Source organism: Melopsittacus undulatus, chromosome 3, assembly GCF_012275295.1.
Source record: "Melopsittacus undulatus isolate bMelUnd1 chromosome 3, bMelUnd1.mat.Z, whole genome shotgun sequence".
Classification (NCBI taxonomy): domain Eukaryota; kingdom Metazoa; phylum Chordata; class Aves; order Psittaciformes; family Psittaculidae; genus Melopsittacus; species Melopsittacus undulatus.
Genome location: NC_047529.1, coordinates 69892853 through 69907270, shown reverse-complemented (window position 1 = coordinate 69907270; position 14418 = coordinate 69892853). Strand labels below are relative to the sequence as shown.

General features: G+C 41.5%; 1 protein-coding gene across 1 annotated transcript in view; it reads right to left on the bottom strand.

Moving 5' to 3' along the window:
• TMEM200A (transmembrane protein 200A) overlaps nt 1-12967 on the bottom strand; it is a 55276-nt gene extending 42309 nt beyond the window's left edge. The window contains exon 1 of the mRNA XM_005154735.3: nt 12720-12967. The gene's annotated coding sequence lies outside the window, so the exon portion shown is untranslated. The remainder of the gene's footprint in view (nt 1-12719) is intronic.
• Between the last annotated feature and the right edge of the window lie 1451 nt (nt 12968-14418).

Here is a 14418-nt window from a genome sequence, read left to right as displayed (position 1 = left end):
TGCACATCCTGGAAGGCTTTGGAGGTTTTTTCCAGGATGGCAGCTTATTAGCTGTAACTGATTGTCATGGCTTTGAACTAAAACTATTCTAGCTCCTGAGAGCAGTTTTGGTTTGCTAGTGTAATAAAGGCATGATTCACAGAAAACGTCTTTGACATTTCTGGGCTGTATAAGAACTAATACTAGGTCCATGACTACACTGAAATCCTAACATCTTAAGGTCTTTTCCAACATGAAATCCTGATCTTTTTGAAATACATAGGAATTCTGCATTTGATATCATATGGTCAGGATCTCACCACAGTACCAGAACAACAGTAAGCAAACAAGAATAATTCAATCTTTTACAGTGTTCTTGAGATCACAGCAGGAGAGACCATTTTTTACATCATCCAATTCTGTCTGTAACCCTCCACCAGTTTTGTGACATATACTAAAACTTCCATTAAAATCAAGGATTTATACTGGTATAAAATGTTAGTAATGATAGCAAAGAATCCAAATTCTTACCTCTTTTCCAGCGTGTATGATTTTTACAACTCTAAAAAATTAACTTTGCAGGAGTCATTGAGTAGTCCAGTGTGCAGTTCCTGGCTGTGTGCAACATAGATATAAGCAAATCTAAATACCCTTCACTTCCTGAAGCATTTGCTGCTCTGTTGTAGGAAAAACCAAAAAGGGAGACACAGAGCAAAGGAGGAGAGGATAGATCTCCTTTGACATAAATAGAGGAAAGACCATTGCAGAGACACACACAAAAAAAAATGAACGATTTAAAGGCCTATCTCGGAAATGGAGTAAGTCAGCTGTTACCAAACCTTTCACATAACATTGTGTCCATGAGAGTCTTATGTATTGTACTACACTCTGGTATCTTGTCTATATGTATACAGGGGTGTTTCGGGTTCATATCATAAAGTAGGGCTACAGCTTTAAGAAGCTTTACTGCTACCCTTTGAAGCACACAACAAAACTAGAGCCTAGGTGCCTCCATAGGAGGCAAATACACTACCTGATTGGAGTTTGTTTTGGGTTGTTTTTAACAAAAAGAGGGAAAATAATTCCATTCACTCTCCTTCCAAGATTAAATATATACACACATATGCATACATAGCAAGTCCAGAGGATGGCCAAAAGGATAAGGGGGCTTGAGTACATCCCATACAAAGACAGGCTGAGCAAATTGGGGCTGTTCAGCCTGAAGAAGAGAAGGCTGCATAGAGACCTCATAGGAGCCTTCCAGTATCTGAAGGGGGCCTACAAGGATGTCAGAAAGGGTCTCTTCATCAGGGACTGTAGTGTTAGGACAAGAGGTGATGAGTGCAAACTTAAACAGGGAAGGCTCAAGTTAAATATAAGGAAGAAGTTCTTTACTGTGAGGGTGGTGAGGTACTGGAACAGACTGCCCAAGGAAGCTCTGAATGGTCCATCCCTGGCAGTGTTCAAGGCCAGGTTGGATGTGGCCTTTGAGCAACCTGGTCTAGTGGGAGGTATCCCTTCCCATTGCAGTGAGGTTGGAACTACATGATCTTTAGAATACACATAGAATCATAGAAAAAAAAAGGTTTCCTTGAGAAAACATAAAAAGCACATGGAACTGTTGGAACAAGTCCAGAGGAGGGTCACGAGGATGATCAGGGGACTGGAGCACCTCCCATATGAAGACAGGCTGAGAAAGTTGGGGCTGTTCAGCCTGGAGAAGGCTGCGTGGAGACCTCATAACAGCCTTCCAGTATCTGAAGGGTGCTGGGGAGGGACTCTTCATCAGGGACTGTAGTGATAGCACAAGGCATAACAGATTAAAACTTAAACAGAGGAAATTTAGATTGGACATAAGGAGGAAGTTCTTTACTGTGAGGGTGGTGAGGCACTGGAACAAGCTGCCCATAGAAGTGGTAAATGCTCCATCCCTGGCAGTGTTCAAGTCCAGGTCGAACAGAGCCTTGGTGACATGGTTTAGTGTGAGGTGTCCCTGCCCATGGTTCCTGATTGGAACTAGATGATCTTGAGGTCCTTTCCAACCCAAAGTATTCTGTGATTCTAAAACAGAAATTACTGTCAGATCAGACAAAAGAGCCATAGCAGATTCAGATAAACATTCAAATAACACAATACTGTCTTGGCTACATAGCCATACTTTTTTCATGCTCCCTCTTCATCCAGGCAGAATGGAGAGAGTTGCTGCACTATAAATATACAGACTGTAGTAAAAACAAACAAAACCTATACCAAGAACGAGCAATAAAAAAAGTTTTACAATGAAGTATTGTGAAACCTAAATCACAAGCCAAATATAGAACCATTAACACAAGCCATTTATCAACTTCAATTTTATCATTCTCCCAAAACCGTGACATGAAGTTGTATAATCTTTTGGGAGTTTTATGAAATCCAGGATGGTTTCTCTGGCTGTTTTTCAGATCTCTGCTGTGGCTCATATCTTCTGTTTTTACAGTTTGATCATTCTGACTGAGAGCTCTTCTGAAAAAGCAAGTTATACTCAGTAACAATCACCCTCTGCCTTTTGCACACAATGAAGCTGTTTAATCACAGACACCTGGTTTTATATGTGATGCATGTGAAAGTGATTTTAAATGCTTTTTAAAACATTTCTATTGTTTTGAACCAATCTCAAATTCTTTTTCTTCACTGCCTTTCCCCTCCAAGAAAACCTGACTACATCTAAAACATTCAGAAATGCAGAAAGTAGGGTTTGTAGACATTATTCGCCTCACTGATGCTTCTATCTGAGAAGATAATTGCCTATCCAGATAGGATTTTAGGCACAGGAATTGTAGAAATCTGCCCAGCACCTTAACTTCAAAGTCCATGTGATTACATGCACAAATCTCATCTTTTGAAAAATCTGCTTCAAGATCTTAATGAAAAATCTTGCAAGCCTGAAATTAGTGCTCATCTCAACAACCTCTGCAACTACCCCTCTTTTGTCTACCTTCCATACCCTGAAACAGCATATGTGGGCTAGAGCTTGTCTAGAATATTTCCCTAGGACATACTACACATGACCAAGTACATCACAGTCTAAAAGGCAGAAGTATGGTCAAAAGGCAGACAAGAAGCAGTACAAACATGCATATGACCATGCTAAAGGCAAACTTTCGGTACAGTGAATCTGTTACTAGAGAAGTTTTCAAGTTGAGTATTTGTGAAGAGTTCAAAAGCCACAAACTTCTGGAGAATAGTAGGGTACAATGGCAGATCAGACCCCTTTCGTAGGGCCGTTTTACTGCTGCTTGTCAAAGTCTCTGCTGTCATGGCTGAAAACTCCAGTGTTATCCCACCACATCTTCCCTAAACTGTTAACCATGGCAAATGCCAATGCCTCACCTCATTATTCCTTATGGATTTACTGAAAGACAAGAAGGAAAACAGTGTTATCATATTAATGCCACACGTACTTCTAGTCACACTACTGCTTCTAGACCTGCTCCTTATACTTCCAATTATTTACATAATAGTCTCCCTACTACTTGTCGAAGACATTATTTGGAAAAATATAGTCTTGCCCCTATAGAATAATCAATGTTTGTGGTTGCTGCTATGCTACTGACCTATCTTTCTCTCTAGCTACCATCTGCTTTCCTATCATTATATTCACAGTCCTGCAGTTGTCAAGGAGTGAACAGTTTGCCTACAATGTTTTAGAAAAGTGTAATAAACTGTGTCAGTTTCAGAGTTTTCTGCAGCACAGAGCTACTGAATGTGTGCAACTGAATCAAATGCAGGCAGTTAGGCGTAACAGTATTATTAATAAAAAGCAATAGAAGAATCCACAAACAAACATTATCCAGACTTCAAAGAACCAAGTCTAACCTAGGAATCTCCAAGCCCTCAAGTATTAGAAGTGCTTCAGTTGCATGCTGTTGAGATTATTGGTATTCCCAGACAAAGCCTCACTGTCAAAAGGCGATATCCTCAACTAATTCCAGAGTACATGACTCCTCAGAAAAATCTTCCAACCCAAATTTCCATTACATCAGCACCCTTTCACAGGACCATCTCTGTGTCAGACTAGTTTACCAGCCTGTCTCTCTCTCTCCACCTCTGAATTCACAGTTTACTGTAGTGGACCTTCATTTCTTTTTCCTTTTTTTCTTCCCCATTTTCCTCAGTAGATGCTTCTTGAACTGTAAAGTGGAAATAGCTAGATTAGAACAGAAGTTTGGAACTGAATTCTGAAGTCCATTCCTTCAGCCACGAAGTTTAACAAAAGCATACTTAGCTTGAGGGTGATGCCGATACTGGCTTCTCAAGGAGTCATAAGCAATGGGCTAGGCATATTTCCAAGGCACTCAGTGTTCTGGGCTGAAAATTACCCCTTAAGCTCAAACCTGAAAACCATGGATGACAAGCCTTATTCAAAATGAAAGTGTGCCTAGTAACAATTAGAATAGTCTGTACAAAAGAGAAGTTGTCCTTGAGACTAGGTTTCAACTCTGGAAGGAGGGACTGCAGAAACTAAGAATCACAGACAATCTTCTGCTCCAGTTCTCCCTTTGGACTTTGCCTTCCCAAACACAGGGTAAATGCCTATTAACATGCACAGTGACAAAAATAGTTGTAAAAGCAAAGATTAAGTATTCCCAGAATTCCTTAAACTATGAAAAGCAATGAATTTCACATGTCATGAAGACATGTCACAAAGCACAATAATAATATATTTGTATGAACTGCTATGAAGACAGCACAAAAATACATTAGTAAAGTTATCTAGAAAACATTACCAGAAACTTATACTAGTTCATCTGAGCCTAGCTTCTCACGGTGCAACTCTGAGTTGTGATAAACTTAGCTCTTTTACAGGAATTTTATCTAATGTATACAATACCATCTAGTCATAACCTCCAAATCCTGTTGGAAAATAAAAATAAAAATCTAACTGAAAGAAAACATTCACAACATTAAGAACTAAAAAATTACCACAGTCTCAGCTATAACCTATTTTCCTTCCCATTTAAACTCTACAGCCAACAGGACAACAAAAAATTACAAACTGGAGTTTTTAAATGCTTCTGTGCGTAATGTCATCAGTATGACTCGGGTCTTTCTAATAGAATATAGCCTATTGAACTATGTTCCAGCAAAGTATGTAGAACCTTGAAGATATTCCACCACAGGCACCAATTAATGAGACCATGTCCTAGGAGGATAAAATTGAATTAGAAAAAGAATGGCAATAAATTCAGAATAGGCGCCTATGAAGTAATTTGAAAAGAAATTCCTTCCTGGCAAAGAGCAAAGCAAACACTTTGCAGGGGTCATAAGAAGGGTTTGGGGAAAGCACTTTGTCACTCAATTAATGCAAAGTGATTCTACTGCTTTAAAGTCTATAAACTGTATTAATAGCCAAGCCATTACTTCACAAGAAGCATCTGTGAGGCCTCTGGATGTTTATTATTATTAGCCTGGTCCAAAAATGGCTAGCAATTACTACCAGGCCAATAACTGTGACAAGCTAGAGATTTATTTTGTGTGCAAGTCTGTATTTGTTTGGTAAACCTCTTGTAGCCCTTTTGGTATTATGGTGTCCCAGTATGTTCCACCAATTCCACATATATTGTGTATCCAAACATAATGTTCCATACCCAGTTACCATAATATCAAAGTTACTACTGAGATAGAAAATTGACATCAGATTTGTTTAAATGTAATTACAGCAAATAGTGGCTTTCAAAGATAACTTGTAATACCTTACTTATATTTCAAATCCGAGTATATTAGAATTATTGTAATAAGACTGGGCTGAGGTGGAAAATCATTTTAACACATCATGGATCTACTGTCCAGTACCAGTTGCTGTGCCTGAGCAGGGGCCCAGGCAGTGGGACTCCATCATGTCTCTTTCATACTATCAGAAGGATGCCAAAGCATCTGTGGCTAAGGTCAGCTAGCACTCCCCCAGGCATTTAGTTGCTTCAGTCGAGAAACTCCTTCTAACCAGGCAGTTGGGATGTGACCAACTCAAGGACAGTTTAATACCTGCATATAGCCAGATCATTCTGGCTCATTCTGGCCAGAAAACAGGTCTTTGCTTCATTAGTATCTTAACACAGACATAGCTAACATGTATCAGAAAGAAAAATCTTTGCCAAGTATGGTAGGTAGCCAAGTATTCACTTGATAAATCCACTTAATTATCCACCATTTTGAAGGAAGTCCCCAGTGTGCTTATTGTGCTCACTGGTCTTCTGTGAGACAGTGACAGATTACATAGATCTGCATGGTAGTAACTTCCGAGTTCAGAGTATTAAGCTGTTTGCAAATGGAAACAACAGTTCACCTAATTTGCAAGCACTTCAAAATCCAGTTTCTACATTCATAAGCAAACTATACTCCTAGCTGCCTTTCCTTTTATATGTCTGAGCTGATTTGCTTACAGTATAACTTCTGTAAGCAGTGTTTAAGATCATTTTTGCATATCATCGTTCTTTGATACACAACAAAGACAAATAATTTAAAATGCATCTTAGAGAGACAAGAATTAATCTCTTAATTTTCCAAAGTCAAAAGATAGGAATGCTTAAAAAAAAAAAAAAGCACTACCATATCTTTTGGTCTTACTATTCTATTCATTAGCTACATTCAGCATTATAAACAACTTTCATCTTTACAACTGCAACTTGCTGTATCTCATCCTTTTTCTGCCTTCCCTTTGTTTTCGGTTGGTTGGGTTTTTTTCCCCTTTCTTCAATATTTCTTTTTTGCCATTTGCTCTACTTTCCACTTTCCCTTCTCCCCTGCCTTCTTCCTTGGTTTCTGTCTGTTACATGGAATTTAACTTCTTTCTACAGAGATATAGTCACACCTCAGGTGAAACAAGCTAACTGTTAAATACACAGTAATTCATAGCAAGAAGTACACAACTGCCAGGTCTCAGACACTGTATCAGGTTTACTCAACTGACCTCCAACAGCCCAGCATGACATCCATGTCTCCAGAACAGCATAGTTCCATGGTGCATCTCTTTTTCTGAGTCCAGTGGGCTGCCTCATACTTTATGCACCAAGACAAGATAATGCAAAAAAGGAGAAGCTACACAGCTAAGATATGTACACCCTGTCCAAGTAACACTTCCTCAGGAAAGCTAGTCTGCTGCAGCAAAATGCTACCCCAAGATACGATGCTGCCTTCATCTGTTTTCATAAAGGAATATATACAATGTACATTTCATGTGCAGTGTCAATACATGCCAAATTTCACATTTAAGTAAAAGATAGTGTCTGTGCAGAGAAAGTATCATGTCTAAAAATACAGGTAATACGATCAAGTCAATTGTTAAGCTAGAATAAACTTCCTTGGCAATCATGCCAACTTGTATGAAGAAGAGCAAGCACTACCAAGGAAACGTAATTCTCAATTTATGAGTTTTTCCAGTACAGAGAAAAATAGTTTGATATCCTAATAACTCTGAGAGCTATTGATTTATCTGCAGTTTCTTACACACTGAACCCTAACAAATCATAAGTAGAAGATTTTCAATAATAACAAACAAAAATTGGACCTTTTTTTCATTGCAACCTACCTTCTTCTCTATTTCCTCTGTATTTTAATATGTGATATGCTTTGTTAGTTTGAATTATACAAAGGAGAGAGAAAACTTCAGTGCTTTTTCAGCTGCAATTTTACACCTGCACCTAAATGAATGGACAAGTAATAGTACTTTTTTTTTCATTTAATACATAGCAAAACGTAAGTGATAAAATTAATATGATACAAACTTGTTCTTCAACAATAGGCAACTGATTACAGATAAGCAGAGACATTTACCATTCATTCAGGCACATTCAGATGGAGAATGTGAAGAAAAAAATCTATTACTGTTACCACTAACACCAAATCTAATACAAAAAGTGAAGCTTTTTAACTGCCTCCTAATTGATCTGCTTGAAGATGGTTTATACTGACAAAAATTAAAAGTACTTTTGGAATTCTGCCCTTTATTGGAAAAAAAGTAGCATGATTATCATTGGATAGATATAAAAATCTTGTTTTGATTTCATATCCACTCTCTGAGCTAAGGCTACAGATCCCAGCATAAGTTATAGGCATCAAACTATAAACCCCTGCTACGTTGAGTTAAAAAATTAAGCCCCACTAACCAACTGCCAGAATGCATAGGCTATTAGTGCCCAACTGTATCAATGCTTCATTGAAAATGTCTTTCCCACTTTCCAGCCAGAGTGAACTACAGAAATACACAGTTTCAACGGGCTCAAATTTTAGCACTTTTTGTTGATGGGTTTAAAAACCATTGCACTGGGGTGCAATGAACTGTACTTGTGAAACAGCAAAGAAAAAAAACCAATTCATGTAAAACCATATTTTTTCTTCTTCCTCTGTAGTTCTTCATCTTTAAACTAGTTTCTCTGAAAAGTAACCTAAGCTATATTTTATACCTCTTGTGATTTTTAAAATCTGTTTGATTATTGTATGTACCTAAAGCGCTTTTTATTGAAGTGACAAAATCCTAGTTTCTCTGATTCAATGTGTTTCATCATTTCACTCAGTGAGACAGAATTAAAAATCAATGTAAAAAAAAAAAAAAAGTGTTTTGTTTCTACTTATTTTAGTTGGAGGAAAATGGTCACACTTCCAACCAAAGAACTGACTAAAATTCCAGTGGGATATAAATAATAATGAGACATTTATATAAATGCACACACGAGTAAAGTGGCAACTGTCTAAGACTTTTCAGAGACTTTATACACAAAAAGGTACTTCATTATTTCACTTTCCACAAGTCTGTTTTCCTGAAAATTTCTGCTACATCATTACTTTTCACTGATGTTGTTTCTCAGATGCGCAGTTTTGGTAAGGTAGCCCTGCAACTCCCTGTCTCACTTTTTTAGGTACTGAAACATGGAGAAAAAGAAAGAACAATAACCTTCCCCAGCATGAAACATAGAAGAGCAGAGGAGATTAGTGAACACCAACAGAAAAAAAAAAAACAAACAAACAAACAAACAAAAATCTTTCTCAGGTCTTCTGGTCATTCTTTTCAAAAAATGCCAAGTGCTCCTTGTAATATTTCTGTCACAAAAAGACCAAAATACAAAAACTGAGTGATACAAAACATGTTCTGCTACTGCTGCAGATAAAAGGTTTCAAGTAGCTCTGTATTACAGATATCCATCTCATTTGGCTAGCTGTACAAAAAAAGATAAAATTGATTTTTAAGAAAAGGCACCTAGGCAAAGTCATGAAGTTTAAAATTACTAATCCTGTAATAAAGTTTGGGAAAGAGAATGTAATTCCATTTATAGTAAGAGACCAGTATAATCTGACTACTTCAATACTAAGTTCAGTCATCAGGTCCACTTGAGCTGCTCCTGACAAGATTCGCCCATGTGAAAAGCAATTACATATATACACCATTATTGTGGCATGTATAAATAGTTAATGGTGGAATAGAGTAACAACTTCATGCTGCACAGTTACACTAAAGTTTCAACATGGAAGTTTAGAACAGCATTTATTCTCACAAACTTCACAAAAAGTGAACACCCAGGAGCTAATCTAACTAGTGGGTAGGATAACAGCTGTGCAAAACATCTGTTCAATAGTTTAATTCACTGATGTTGTCAGCATTTCACCTTTCCACAAAATTGATAGTCCACTTATTACCTTATTACCCAGATATTGTGTGGGGTTTTGTGTTAGTGAGTAAAGAAGAAAAGCAGAAACTTTTCCTTACAATATTTTTATTTCAAAACTAAAGTACTAACTAAAAATAAAGCACTGACTGAAGCATTGTCTGAGATTTCCTCTTATTTCTAGTCGGCTTGGAGAGCATACACAGTTCTATTTTAAAATAAGTATCGAACTTCTCTATGAAGATTTCTAATTCTTAAAGTATTGGTTAGTATCTTTGAGTAACTCAAAGGCCATAACCAGTTAGCAGCACAGAAGTAATACAAGGATTCTGATGGTATCAAGAATAAGATTTCTCTAAATCCTGATAGTAATGTCATGGTTGGGATGTCTTCCCACATCTGTCATACTCTGCTGCATCATAACTCTTGATGACAATGTTTCAGAGAACAGGTTCAAGTCCTCTTTAAGGTTTTTAAGTAGAACTGCAGTACAAACATTAGCTAATAGGATATTCTTCCTAGTCTTCATCTGCCTTTCTAGAAATGTTTGGGTTCTTCTTGGACCCTGTTTGCCAGCCTCATACATAGGTCTGAAACACCTTAGAGTGTCTAAACTGGCACAAGATGCCTACAATTTAATGAATTAACCTCACTTTTACTTTCTAATCTTGCACACGAGAAAATTATTCACAATTTTCTTTTTGTTCCAGTATCACAAGATCGAACACGTAGACTAAAAGTAACTCATCTGCTTATAAAGCATAATGGCACCAAATCAAATGGACACATCATCACTAGCTAGGATATCAAGCTCCTCTTACTTCTACTACATTCTCTACCATTATCATAGGCAAGACTGACAACATTCTTCTGTTTAAAAAAAAATCATGACAGCAACCTTTAAGTTTCATATTTTTTATATCATAACTTTGGTTTCAGCAGTTTCAGTGGGAGTTTTCACTGATTTTCAGCATTTCAGATTTTTGGCTCTTAAAATACACTGAACAAGGCACAAGAAGTTGCAGTTTCCTCCTGCTTTTCCATACATGCACTTTACTCCTTAACCAATTTTCACTTTTCATTTTCCCCTTTTGCCCCCAGATGGGTAGGAGTCAATCAAGAATATACAATCTGTGAGATGTAGCCAAGGTGAGCATCTGTGTATGACATAGGTAGTCTGTGTCATATGCCCAGCATTCACAGAATTGGAGCAGAACACACTGAAAGACTGCTTGGTCCAAGGAAAGTCCAGCAATGCAGTTAAGGCAGTGAAAAGTTTCACTGAAGTTACTAGGACCTAATGCTATGTGCAATGAACTCGCACCATAAGTGATCGTTAGGGCTGGAGTGTGGACCTACGTACCTGCTTGAGCATCAGCACATCAGTGCTTTCTCAGAGCTTGCTTACTCCATAGTTCATAGGATTAAATTCAGATAGCCCAACTTTTGTAATGTGATGACTGAGCTTCAATAAAAATAAAATTCTGTGACAATTCCCGCAAGGCTGTATTGGGCAAAACCATTTCTGTCTATGGAATAAAATAATTCTAATATGCTGAACTCTTGCATTGGTAGTCTTTTTTCCAACTTTCGTTTGGATCACTGTTGCAATCCAACAACGGAGCAACAAATAAAATGTGTTTCTATGCCAACAAAATAGAAATTATATATGATTTTATTTTCCAAATAACTACTTAAGTACCACATACCTTTTTCCATGAGGGTGTTTCTCTGTGTTAAGGACAAAAATCTAATTATAACTCATGTTTCAAATTACTAAAAATTGTCTTATAATTATCTTCTAACAAGTATTTTGCTAAAAGTACATTTCCTGGCAACAGAAGAGGTACATTAAAATGTTCCAAACCTGAAAGACCCTTTGGCTTAATTATCAAGTAATTTAAGTTATATTCAATGGAAATATCCTTTTTCTCATATAAACGGGCTTTCCCCCCCCCCCCCCCCCACCTTCTGCAAAGCAACACAGAAACTAAAGAAAAAAAAAATGCACTATTTCTTTCTATCTGGACACTTACTTGATCTCCACCACATGGATTGGAAGTACCAGCTCCTTATAGAAAAATAACGGAACAGTTGCTAGTTGATCTAGCACCAGGGTAAACCACAAAAGGCAAAACCTTTGCTGATAGGATTTAATTGAACAATATAGTCCTTGTATCCCAAAAGCACTCTGAAGTGCAGGTCCACTACATTGCTACAGGTTATTTTGTAGTTCGTGTTACACAGAATGCTACACTAGAGGAACACTTTCGCCTGAATAGCTTTGCCTTTGAACAGGAAAACCCGTTTTCCTTTTCACAGCCACAGCATAAAATAGAGTAGCAGCGGTTAATGACAGTCTTAAGTGTCAAGTAGATGCAGCTATTGCAGTTCCAGATCTGCAGAACAGCTGCACGCATATTGAATTCAAGCACAAGCACCAACAATGGTTATGTTAGGAAGGTATGTGGAGCATGTACCACGCACCCAAGCTGTTTGCAGTACTTTTGTTTCAAAGTCTACCTCACCAGTAAGCTGATGTCTAGCCGACAGCCGATTTATTTAGCAGCGAGTTATTTCTAAATGCAAGGGAACAGGGCAACCCCCGTGACGTCCCCATCTGCCTCTCATCCATCCAGATAACCCGCACACCACCATTTTTTCCTCAAACAAAGGTTAAGGAAAACCCAACTTCTATGCAAAGGGCAAGCCTGCCGGGCCGGAAGCGGCAATGGGGGGCGAAGACCGGGGCAGCCCTTCTGCAGGGCAGGGCAGGGCTCCCGACCGGCGGGGCAGGCGATGCCAGCGCGTAAAGTGCCTCGGAGCCGAGAGCAGACAAAAGAGGGTGTGTAGCAGCCGCACGGAGCGTGGAAGCCCGCGCCGCTCAGAGGCAGAAAGTCCGTTTCTGGCAGGGCAAAGCCCACCTACCCGTGCCAGCCCGCATCCTGCTCCCAGTCGCCCCAAGCAAGGGCGTGTCAGCCGTTCCCTGCCACCGGCAGGAACGGACACGGCCCAGCCCCTCCGCTGCCGGCCGGCTGCGGGCGGGATGAAGTTTTGGGGCGACGAGCGGAGCTCTCCACACACACCCCCCGCACCGCCGCTTACCTCTGGGGAGGCGCGAGGTATCGGCAGCCCTCAGCGCCCGGCGGGGCTGCGCGGCACCCGTAACACACAGAGCTTCTCCGGTGAGGCGGCGGCTGGCTCAGGGAGTGACAGGGCGGCGGCTCCCCTCGCCCTTCCCCGGTACCGTCCTCGGCGAGACGCGGGCGGGGGTAGGCATAGTGAACAGTCAGGCAAAAGGGCCGGGGCGGTCACTGCAAGCCGAAGGAGGACGCCCGCCGACCGGGGACTGCGCGCCCCCCCGCCGCCTCTGCACGGCCAGCCGGAGGCGGCCTCCCCCTGCTCGCCCCGCGGCGACGGGCGGGTGCCATAGCAGCGGACTCCGCGGGCCGCCGGGAGCTGCGGAGGGGGAAACGGGAGTCAGGCAGCTGTGGGCGGGCGGCTGCTCCGCGGAGCAAAACTTTCCCGGCTCCTCAGCTCGGTGCCCTGCCGCCGGCCCGAGGGAGGGCAGCGTGAGCCCTGTTCTCACGGCAGCCCCACCGGGCCGGGCCGGCCGCCCCCCTCAGTACTGCCAGAAGCAAAGTTTCACTCCGGGACCTCCGGGCTGCGGTCCCGGCGCTATAGACACAACTCCCCCATTTCCAGCCACTGCAGGGAGGAGGGTGACGGCCGCCAGACTAAGCGGCCCCCTCGCCCGCAGAGGCTGCAGCCGGAGCTCTGAGCGGCTAAGCGGGCAGTAAGCAGCTCTACTGGGACTAGGGACGAGGAGCCCCAGAGTGGGACATGGCAGGATGGCGGCCAGAGAAAGGGGCAGGAGGAGCCGCGGGGTGGAAGCGCCGCTCCTTCTCTACTTCCCGCCTGCCGGGGAAGTTTCGCCTCCCTGCAGGGAGAAGCGCTGCGAACCTCCGGTACCAGGCAGCCGGGGAACCTCCTCTGCAGGACCTGCCCGTACCGCTCTGCCCAGCAGCCCCCTCAGAGCGGCGAATTTGTAGGGCGCCCGGTCCCACCCCGGCGGGATGAGGGGCCGCGGCCACGAGGGAGGAGTCACCGGCAAGGGCGGGGGGAGGAGTGCGGGCTTGCCCGTGGCGCGGCGGGGGTGCTGGGGTGCACCCCTCCTCTGCCTTCCTTTCTTCTCCCTTGTGTGGAGCCGGACGGGAGCCGTGGGAGCGCGGGGTGATTCACTGAGATGTGGGGGTTTTCATCGCAGATACAACTGCACTTTTATGATTCAGTTCTCCTCTTTTTTACTTTTCTGCTTATTTTTGGTTGTCGGTTTGGGTTTTTTTGTGGTCGCCCGCCCACTCCTCGTGTCCAGCTAGGGAGCTGAACTACCTGCTGGCTAGCACTCGTCAGATGGTGTTGGAAGAGGTGGAGACTCCGGCCTGCATGGGAACTCCACATTTGTAAGTCGAACATAGCCTTTTTGTTTTGGGGGAAAAAAACCACACTTTGCACATGCTTTCAGTTGGGAAAAGGTTTTATTTAATTTTCAAAAACTCTTTGGACTTAAGCATTACCATTGCCTTTCGTGTGACTTACCAAAATTCTACCTAATGCACCTCCCCAAAAGAGATAAAAATGCTGAACTTGGCATAAGCATATATAAATTTATCTCGGGTAATGCTCTCCTCAAGATAGGTAGAGACTTAGTAGCTTCCATCCACCCTGCAGTAGGACTTTTAAATCCTAAGTGTGTACTGTGGTTGTATAGTATGTTGTCAGTTCTCAGTGTACACTTTATAAT